Source organism: Gorilla gorilla, chromosome 16, assembly GCF_029281585.2.
Source record: "Gorilla gorilla gorilla isolate KB3781 chromosome 16, NHGRI_mGorGor1-v2.1_pri, whole genome shotgun sequence".
Classification (NCBI taxonomy): domain Eukaryota; kingdom Metazoa; phylum Chordata; class Mammalia; order Primates; family Hominidae; genus Gorilla; species Gorilla gorilla.
In genome coordinates, this window is record NC_073240.2 from 81,234,108 (window position 1) to 81,244,715 (window position 10,608).

General features: G+C 41.4%; 1 long non-coding RNA gene across 1 annotated transcript in view; it reads right to left on the minus strand.

The window, feature by feature from the left end:
• LOC129527127 (uncharacterized) overlaps window positions 1-5,058 on the minus strand; it is a 28,714-nt gene extending 23,656 nt beyond the window's left edge. The window contains exon 1 of the long non-coding RNA XR_008672069.2: window positions 489-5,058. This is a non-coding gene — a long non-coding RNA (uncharacterized lncRNA). The remainder of the gene's footprint in view (window positions 1-488) is intronic.
• Between the last annotated feature and the right edge of the window lie 5,550 nt (window positions 5,059-10,608).

Here is a 10,608-nt window from a genome sequence, read left to right on the forward strand (position 1 = left end):
TGCACATAGGCCTCAGCTAATTCCTGGGGAGCTGGAGCTAGGATGGCCCTTCAGAGGTGTCCTGCCTTGAAGCAACGAAGGCTTTGCACCTCCAAAATGACCAGGTATTGGGTATAGGCTGCCACCAAGAAGGGGCTGTAACCTTGGGCAAGGTGGCCCTCCTTAGCCAAGGACAATTGCAGGGGAGGCCTCAGCTCAGAGCTACCTGCCGCCAACATCCTGGGAGCTGGAGGAGAGCATACCTCAGTCCTAATGAGGAATTGGGAGGCGTGCCACAGCATCTAGTCCTCCTTCCAATAGCTCGCTTTTTTCTTACTTTAGTCTTTGCTTGAAGCAAAGAACCATAACTGATATACAAAGCAATCTTAGACTATAGACTCCAATTTACCTCCTGCTCTTAGAGACCCTCTTCAACATCTAAATCAAGGTTTATCTGTCCACCTCACATTACCTCCCATTCAAAAACCAGAACAAGAACAAGAACTCACGTCAACAGGAACGCTGTGCAAGCTGTTAAGCAGTGTGGGGTTCTGCTTGGCAATCAGTCTATGACTGTCAGCTCTTCATTTCCAGTAACGATGTACAGAAGGATGTTAGATGGGACTTCTCCTTTGGTCTAGAATTTTCCCCAAAGCAAGGACAATAAATGACAAGTATCAACATATTCTAAAGAGAGGTAATGAACATGTTGTTTTAGACTGGGTCCCCAAAAAAGCAGTGCCTGGGACAAGGAATTGCATGCAGAAAGTATATTTTGGGAAATGATCCCCAAAAAACAGGAGTGGGGACTGGGAAGACGGAAACAGAAGGAAGGCCAATTTGAGGGTGAATTATCCAGCTGGTTGCCACCATGGGCACAGAAGTTCGCTGCTACTAGCCTGACAATCCTCTCAGGAACGATGGAGAATACACCTCGGAATTGTCTGCCAAAGGGTTGGAAGACAAGATAACTTACCCACTGGCTTCTAATCCACACTGGCCAAGCATTCATTACCCCTTGAGGTGTTAACTACCACACACTTCCAGGTTTGTACATGCACCAGAATGACTGAGAAGGTCCTTGCAAGGGTCTCACTCAGATGTGACATTCCAGGGTTGAAAATCATGCAGGTGAGGAGAACTGCTGTCTGGCTTCACCTGTATGCAGCCAGTCTGCTGTACCCAATGGCTGGAGGGAAAAAAGTGGTCTGAAAGGATGTAGGTGCAGGACAAGGGGCGTCCAACATACACATCCACGCAGGATTTACCAACAGAGAGCCAGAATGGCTCTTTAGTTGCCGCCATCACCCTTCTCCAGGCTGTATTAGAAAAAAAGAGATTAAGCAGACTCTTTGAAGAAAGAGGACTTATAAGTGTAAGGGTGCTGTGACATTTTCCTTCCCCTCCCCATGATTCCCTGCCATCACTCCAAGCCAAGTAAAGGCTGCTTCAGAGTACGGAAGTGTTTGCCAAAAGAGGAATCTACCTCCTGGCAGAATCAGACACCCTGGTGCTACTGTTAGCTCTGAGAGGAGAGGAGCAGCAGTTCCTGGGAGAATGTGACATGTGACTTCCAGCACTTGGGGAAGTAGCAGAACTCTGACAGTTGTGGACTGTCTGGAGCAGCCCTCAAGAGTAGCATGGGAGCAGGTGACACTTCCAGTCTGGTGTGCAGCCAATTACCTATTTAGTTGAGTAGTCACCTCAAGTGGAACTATTAATAGACTCAAGTCATCCTGAAAGGACTTGGTCAAGAAGGCTGCCACTGGGCTAGGGAACTTCAGGAGTGTGCTTCTGCAGGGCAGGATGTGAGCAGAGACTGTCAGAAGTAAGCTAGAGAATGGTACAATACACACAGTGCCAGCAGAGGTTCTCCATAAAAACCACAAAGGAAATCTAAGAAAATCCACTGGGCATTTGACACACAGAAGGCACTGATGGCCAGGTTATACTAGCACTGATTGGAGGTGGCTTTGCCTTTCTCCTTGACTGTCAGAACCTTCAAAGCCATTAGAAAGGTTGTGGAGCAAGGCAAATGAAATTCTACACCAAGACTACATCTGAGCTGGGAGAGGAGGGGGACGTAGAAGAAAGAAACAAGCATAAAACTGGATAAGAAAATGAAATTTTGATTTAAGATTGGGCTGAACTTTTTGATCCCTGAAAATGGAACTTCTTTTTATATCTGAAATGTGACAAAAAAAATGAAAAGATTTTCCCTAGATATGTTCCTGGGCAGGAAAGGCAGATCCAATAGATCTGAAAAAGAATAAGTTGATTGTACCTTCCAGGACTGGGAGTCGTCCTTGAAACCAGATGTAGGCTGTGGTCCTCACCAGATGTTAGCACTTGGAGGACAAGAAGGCATATGAGACCAGAGAACACACCTGGGACCAGCTGCACACCTGCAGAAAGCCACTGGCTTGAGGACTATACTTCCTCCACCCTATGTAGCCATTTTTTTTTTTTTTTTTGAGATGGGGTCTCACTCTGATGCCCAGGCTGGAGTGCAGTGATACAATCTTGGTTCACTGTAGCCTCAACCTCCTGGGCTCAAGCGATCCTCCCACCTCAGCATCCTGAGTAGCTGGGACTATAGGCACGTGCCATCATGCCCAACTAATTTTTTAAATTTGTAGAGACAAGATCTATGTTGCCCAGACTGCCTGTGTAGCTTTGGTGTCAGAAGTCATCTCTGCCAGACAAAATCTGCTGCACCTGTAGACAACTGGATATGATTCTCATGGCTGGCAAGAGGGTATTCCAATTTAAGCTGAGCTGCCCCATGTCTGTCTGTGATATTTGCCTATTCTCACATTAAATTTACCTCTGGACAGCAGATTTTAGATCCCCTATAGAAGTGTTCCTCTAATTTTAACATGCAGAAGGCACCCTGGGGTGTTTATGTAAAATGCAAATTTCCAACCCCCGTCTCCAGAGATTCTGATTTAAGAGGTAGTCTGTAGAAAACAGTTTGAAAAATAGTGCTCTAGAAAACAGTGCTGTCCAATAGGACTTTCTGCGATGATACAAATAGAGCACTATTCAATATGGTAGGCACTAGCCAAATGAGCCTATGTAGCAGTTAAGATGTGGCTACCATCTTAACTGCTTACCAAGGAAGTAAGTTTTAAATTTTATTTAATTTTAATCAATTTAAGTTTAAATTGTCCCATGTGACTAGGGCTTCCACATTGGACAGTGCACCCTAGAATCTTGTTACTCAAAGTGGGCAGCAAACAACACGCAGCAGCAGCAGCAGTACCCAGGATTTGTCAGAAATGCAGAATTTCAGGCCCCACCCTAGACACCTCAGACCTACTGAATCACTATCTGCATTGTATCAAGATCCCCAGGTGATCCACATGCCAATAAAGGTGAATACTCACTTTCTAGAATATTTTGGTGGTTCACTGACTCTTCCATTCCCGAATCATCCACTATCTGTTAACACACTTTTCTTGTTATAGACTAATTATTTTTTATTAGTCTATATTTTTAATCAATTTAATCAATTTAAGTTTTAATTTGATTTTAATCAATTTAAGTTTAAATTGTCCCATGTGACTAGGGCTTCCACATTGGACAGTGCACCCTAGAATCTTGTTACTCAAAGTGGGCAGCAAACAACACGCAGCAGCAGCAGCAGTACCCAGGATTTGTCAGAAATGCAGAATTTCAGGCCCCACCCTAGACACCTCAGACCTACTGAATCACTATCTGCATTGTATCAAGATCCCCAGGTGATCCACATGCCAATAAAGGTGAATACTCACTTTCTAGAATATTTTGGTGGTTCACTGACTCTTCCATTCCCGAATCATCCACTATCTGTTAACACACTTTTCTTGTTATAGACTAATTATCATATTCAATTGTATAAATCTAGTTCTTACCCCACATTGTTGGTACCTAGCATTATTGGTCTGAAGGGTATAAAGTGTGTGTGTGTTTGTGTGTGTGTGTGTGTGTGTGTGTGTGTGTGTGTGTGTGTGTGTTTGCGCATGCGTGCGTGCACATGGAGGAGGGTGGGGAGAAATGGGGATGGGGGGAGAGAGAGAGAGAGATAACGCAAGGTTGTAGCCAGGCTGGAAAGGGCCCTACCTGCAAGCTAAGGGTTTGGACTTTATTCCTTGGGCAATAGAGAACCATCAAAAGCTGTTAAGCAGGTAGGTGGCTTGGGCAGAGTTATGTTTTATGAAGATAATCATGGAAGTATGGAGGATGGCCTGGAGTATGGAGGATGGCCACACAGATAACTAATCTCTACCGTCCTCTGGTTCTTACATTAAGTATACCTACATGGAGTAGGACTTGCTATCTTATCTTACCCCTAGATTTGAGGAACAGCAAGTACTTAGGACTTATAGCAATGTATCCATTCTACATGGTCAACATCTACAGTATCCCAACCCAGATCTTCAGAATAATATAGTATTCTTTATCTCTAAGCTTGGGAGGAAATAACAAACACTTTTGCATTTCAATCCTGAAAAGATTATTTCTCGGTGATAAACCAAATGTTTGCCATTTATAGTAGTGAACTCTTTGGGATCTGACTCACCATTGAAACAACAATTTGCTTTGAAAGTGTACTTTTCAAACATACTGTTTTAAGACTAAAAGGATAAATAAGACATTCACGGGACACATAATAATCAAAGCAATAAAATACTACAGGTTTTCCTTCAGATATCTTTTTCATTGGCAATGATATGGTCTGTTATCATAAGCCTCAATATTAAAATGAAAAACAGGCCAGGCAGGGTGGTTCACGCCTGTAATCCCAGCACTTTGGGAGGCTGAGGCAGGCAGATCACCTGAGGTCAGGAGCTCAAGACCAGCCTGACCAACATGAAGAAACCCCGTCTCTACTAAAAATACAAAATTAGCCTGGCATGGTGGTGCATGCCTGTAATCCCAGCTACTCAGGAGGCTGAGGCAGGAGAATCACTTGAACCCAGGAGGCGGAGGTTGTAGTGAGCTGAGATCACGCCATTGCACTCCAGCCTGGGCAACAAGAGCGAAACTCTGTCTCAAAAATAAATAAATAAAATAAAATAAAATAAAAAAACAGTTGCAACTGGTGAAGGGAAGAGGCAGAAAATGGGAAGGGGAAGAGTAGGGGACTTAAAAAGTATTTCTAGTTTTTAATCTAGTCTTGGAAATCCTTCGATATACTCAGAGATAGATCCTGGCAGCCAGGGGAAGTCTGAAAGGGAAAGACCCAAAAGAAAGGGATCTGTTGTTTCCTAGGTGACAGGGGTCTTAAAGTCACTCTGTTCTTAAAAGAATAACTTAAAGAAGTTATTCCACCCAAATACTGTGGGCAAAATAACAGCCCCAACCAGAGCACTCAGACAGAAGACAAAGAGGCTTGTATTGGGACACAAGGGGACTAGAAAGATGAAGAAATCCTGGGGAGGCCAGTACCAGCAAGAGGCTACACACACAGACACAGTCACCACACACAACAAAGGAGGGACTGATGGAGTTCATGACCCTGTAGCTCAAGCAGAGCTGCTAAGTGGAGTGACCAGTGAACCTAACCCACTGGGGTTTGGGAAGAAGACTTTAGAACCTCTATTAATATTTACTTTTCATCTTTGCAAAACAAGAAATTGCATTTTGCTAAAAGTTAAAATTTAGATTGACATCAGCCCCTCCCTCCACTTGCAAATCAGAAGGTCCTATGTCAGGTACAGTATACAAGCTGTGGTGGGAGGTAGCAGGGGTGTAGGAGTTAGATAACGTGGGAGGGGTGTTTAGTTGATTTCAGCATATTGAGATGTACTGCAGTTCCTAGGTATGTGCCCAGACACAAGGGCTTACCTGTTAGGTAGTTTTTACTAAACCGAGCCACTGGACAAGTAGCTTAAAAAGATTCTTGGTGGCTCAAGCCTGTAATCCCAGCACTTTGGGAGGCTGAGGTGGGCAGATTATGAGGTCAGGAGATCAAGACCATCCTGGCTAACACGGTGAAACCCCATCTCTACTAAAAAAAAAAAAAAAAATACAAAAAAAATTAGCTGGGTGTGGTGGCGCACACCTGTAGTCCCAGCTACTTGGGAGGCTGAGACAGGAGAATGGCATGAACCCGGGAGGCGGAGCTTGCAGCGAGCCGAGATCACACCACCGCACTCCAGCCCGGGCAACAGAGCGAGACTCCATCTCAAAAACAAAAACAAAAACAAAAAGATTCTTGCAAAGAAACAGCAGACCAAGGATAAGTGTAATACAGGTTGAACATCCCAAATCGAAAAGCCAAAATCTGAAATGCTCCAAAATCCGAAACTTTTTGAGTGCCAACATAAGGCCCAAAGGAAATGTCCATGGGAGCATTTCAGATTTCAGATTTTCAGTTAGGGATGCTTACCCAGTAAGTATACAATGCAAATATTCCAAAATCCAAAAAAATCCAAAATCCAAAACACTTCTGGTCCCAAGATTTCAGAGAGGAGATATTCAGCCTGTAATGCAAGCAAAAATGACAACACTAGTTGATACTTCTGTTCCTGGTGCAAGCTGTTCATCAGCCAGGAAAAAACATTAAGTTTTACCAATAAGTCAGCCAAAAAATTTGAAACTATCACAAAGATTTTTTAAAGTAGGTATCTGTGTTCACCATGGTTAATGATGAATCTCACTCTTCAGATATACACAATGAAAAGTGTGAAGCCGTCACAATTAGCAGAAGCTACAGATCCGGAAGATAAGACGAACCTCCACCATGTGTTCAGCAATACTTAACATCATAAGATGCTAACTCCAATACTTGTTAAGCAATGCTCACTAAATATAGTCATAAATGTTTATAAACCTTTCAAAAGTTTTCTCACTTAATAGCAAAAGACAAAAAGTAACATACCATTTAAAAAATACTTGTTCTTCATAGCATGGAAATGTGGATGAAATACTGGTGAAACAATTTAGGGGGAAAAAGACCCTGATGCATCTTTTTGTCAGGAAGTACTATTGGATGACAAGTAGAAAACACTGCTGACAATCTGAAGAAATAAGTACAGGAAGAAATTTTTCAGGGCGTGAGGCTGAGTAGAAGGAGAGATGTTTCCAACATGTCTCCTCTTACAGTACCACTGCAGGAAGAAAGACATTAAGGTAGCGATGAAGTGGTGAGGATATATTTCTCAAAATTAACCTACCTTAAAAAAAAAAAAAGTTTGTTTTATGAGTAAACTAAGTCTAATCCCGGATGGAATGCCTACTTTGACTGAAATGTTTTTTTTTAAAGGTGAGATGGGGCTGGGCACAGTAGCTCACGCTTGTAATCCCAGCACTCTGGAAGGCCGAGGTGGGCAGATCACTTGAGGCCAGGAGCTCAAGACCAGCCTGAGAAACATGGCAAAATCCCATCTCCACTAAAAATACAAAAATTAGCTGGGTGTGATGGCACACTCCTGTAATCCCAGCTACTTGGTGGCTGAGGCAGGAGAATCCCTTGAACCCAGGAGGTGGAGGTTGCAGGGAGTCAAGATCACACGACTGCACTCCAGCCTGGGCAACAGACAGAGGCTCTGTCTCTAAATATATATATATTTTATATATATATATATATACACACACACACACACACACACACACACATATATATATAAATGTGAGATGGTGGATTCCACATTAAGAATTGAGCAATAGCATTACTAAGTAATTCACAGGCAAGACTTTCATGTGCCAACAGTATCACTGATGTGAATTTTATAAAATTAAGACCTTTAACATGTAGTAGAATATTTACAACTCTTTGGGATGCAATAGGAGGTACCCATGAACAATACTTTGATTCATTTAAATTTCTCTGATCATCGCAAGGTAAAATACTTTGAAAAGAGCTATAAACTGGCCAGGCGTGGTGGCTCACGTCTATAATCCCAGCACTCTGGGAGGCCGAGGCGGGCAGATCACGAGGTCAGGAGTTCAAGACCAGCCTGGCCAACATAGTGAAACCCCGTCTCTACTAAAAGTACAAAAATTAGCTGGGCATGGTGGCGGGCACCTGTAGTCCCAGCTACTTGGGAGGCTGAGGCAGGAGAATCGCTTGAACCCGGGAGGCGAAGGTTGCAGTGAGCCGAGATCACACCACTGCACTCCAGCTGGGGTTGGTCGGGGGTGGACACAGAAAGATTCTTGTGTCAAAAAAAAAAGGTGTAAACTCAAATATGAGTTTTATGTGTATTTTTTGCACAAAGAGCAAGTATGCCACATTTTCTGACCTTTCTGAGATTGTAAATGGCCGCTAGTAAACTTCAAAGAAATAAATACATCTCATTTGAATTTTCAGAGTGAAAGTTATAGTTCATCACTGAGACACAAAGGAACTACTTTCAGAGACTTGTAGTACGAAGAGTGCATATAAAAATGGCTATTTGGAAATATTTTCATCATTATATGACTATGTTGCCAAAAACTATTAATAGTGTGACACCTACAAACACTTTCACATCTACACAACTGAAAAACTTGTAAGCAGAATTTTTCTAACTTGATTTAAAATCTTTGAAAGAATTTCAATAAGCTTCAAACCTATTTGTTTTTTATGTTTTTGTTGTTGTTGTTGTTGTTGTTGTTAGAGATGGGGTCTTGCTCTGTTACCCAGGCTGGAGTTCAGTGCCGCAATCATAGCTCACTGTAACCTCGAACTCCGGCCCCTACTTTTTAACAAAGTAAATGTGTAGCACCTTCTGATTAACATGCAAAAATGACAGATTCACATCAAGAAAATGGATATTTACCAGCTAGATTTAAATTAAAAAAAATTATCTTTGCAAAATTGGTAAATAGGATTGAAAATTTTAGTAGGTATAGTTTTCCTTCCATCTGAATCTCCTTCTCTAGAAGGTATCCTTTTCAGCTCTAACAGCCCTTAAGACCAAATATTGAAATAAACTGAAATTAGAACCAGAATTTTGAATCATTCAAAAGGTGTTAAAATAAGGTTTTCAAAAATAGTAAGTGTCCAAAAGATTTCATTTAAAAAATACTGCTTTTTTAAAAAGTCCATTATAAATTATATATAACATATTCTACTTCAACATCATCTCATGCTGCTCTTGATCATATTGCTCTTTTTAAAAATGAGTATATTACACTTATTTATATATGTATAAAATATATATAAACAAGTATATTATAAATTATATATCATATATTCTATTTCAACATTATCTCATACTTCTTGTGTGTATATTTTATAATGTGTATGTTATTACTCAGAAAAATTTATTATTACTTTAAGCATATAAATAAACATATTTGGGGGTAGGTGCTTACAGGGATTGGCAACTACCATTAAAGGGCAGGAGGTCTACAATCATCCAGGAATAGGGAAGACGACAACCCTAAAAAGCAAACAAGAGAGCACTAAGAAGGAAAAGTAGCACAGAAAGACAATGTGAGACACACACATGGACTGCCCAACACAACGCAATGCAGTAATAGAAAACTTGTTCTGGCATAATCCAAGCCTGAGACAATGCTAAGGGGACAGAATCTCAGCAGCAAACAGCAACCAACATAAAAATGAGCAAGTGCACAGGACAGGCAGGGCAATATTCAAACAGGTTCATTCCTTCATCAAGAATTTATTGGCTCTTAGGCATTCCTGAAGAAGAATTAGGAAGGAGGCTTACCCTCATAGCCATCAAGACTTAAAACTATGAGAACTAAAGCAATGTGGGGCTGGTGCTGAGACAGAAAAACATAACAAAGGGACAATGAAGTAAGCCAGCAAACAGATTCACACATACTGGAGAACTTAATCTATAACAGACATAAAGTTACATATTCAATAAATGTTGCTGGAACAATTAAAAAAAGAATTTATTGGCTCTTTATTTTGTGTGTCTGTGGTAGGTACTGGAATAAACTGTGAACTTGGCAGAGAATTTGCCTTTGAGGAGATCGTAGAGTAGTGGAGAAATTAAGCATGTAAACATATGACTAAAGAGCAGTGTGATCAACTGAATTTCAATGATCTCTGCAGGAAAAAAAAAAAAAAAATTGGGACCAGGAACTGTCTGCAGCAAGACACTCACGCCTAGACACATTTATCAATCTCCTAGTTAGTAAGACTTTGTGATTAAGTGTATAATGCTCTTGACTAGAACTTTATATAGTTTACTTTCTAATTAAATTAAGCACAGTTCTATAGTACATACAGCAAACACAGACCTATGTTGGGGCCCTGATATATTTCCAATTTCCCAATATTTGAAATTGTTTTTGTTCAGATCTAGTTGCTATTTCTCTTCTACTCAGACTGTCCCCTCATCTGAGACGCTCGTCATTCTTGCTTCATGTTAGCCTGTACTGAAGTGCTTGCCTCCTGAGTCTAAGGCCTTGTCTTCAGCCTCTGTGTATGCCCTAATCAGAGTTACAGTGTTGTAATCACCTACGTCATAGGGGCATTTTCTCCCTTCCAATATCCTCTGCACAAAGACTACTGTGCATTACTGATCACTAGGGAGTGCTTCTCAGTGGCCCTCTGACTTTCCTGAATCTCAGCACCCTGCATTTTCTGGCCAGTTAACTCGGCATTCTGTCTGCACTTGAGGAGCTGGTAGAGTGGTTTTTAAATGCTCTCATTTAATAGAAGAATAACAGACTAAATTC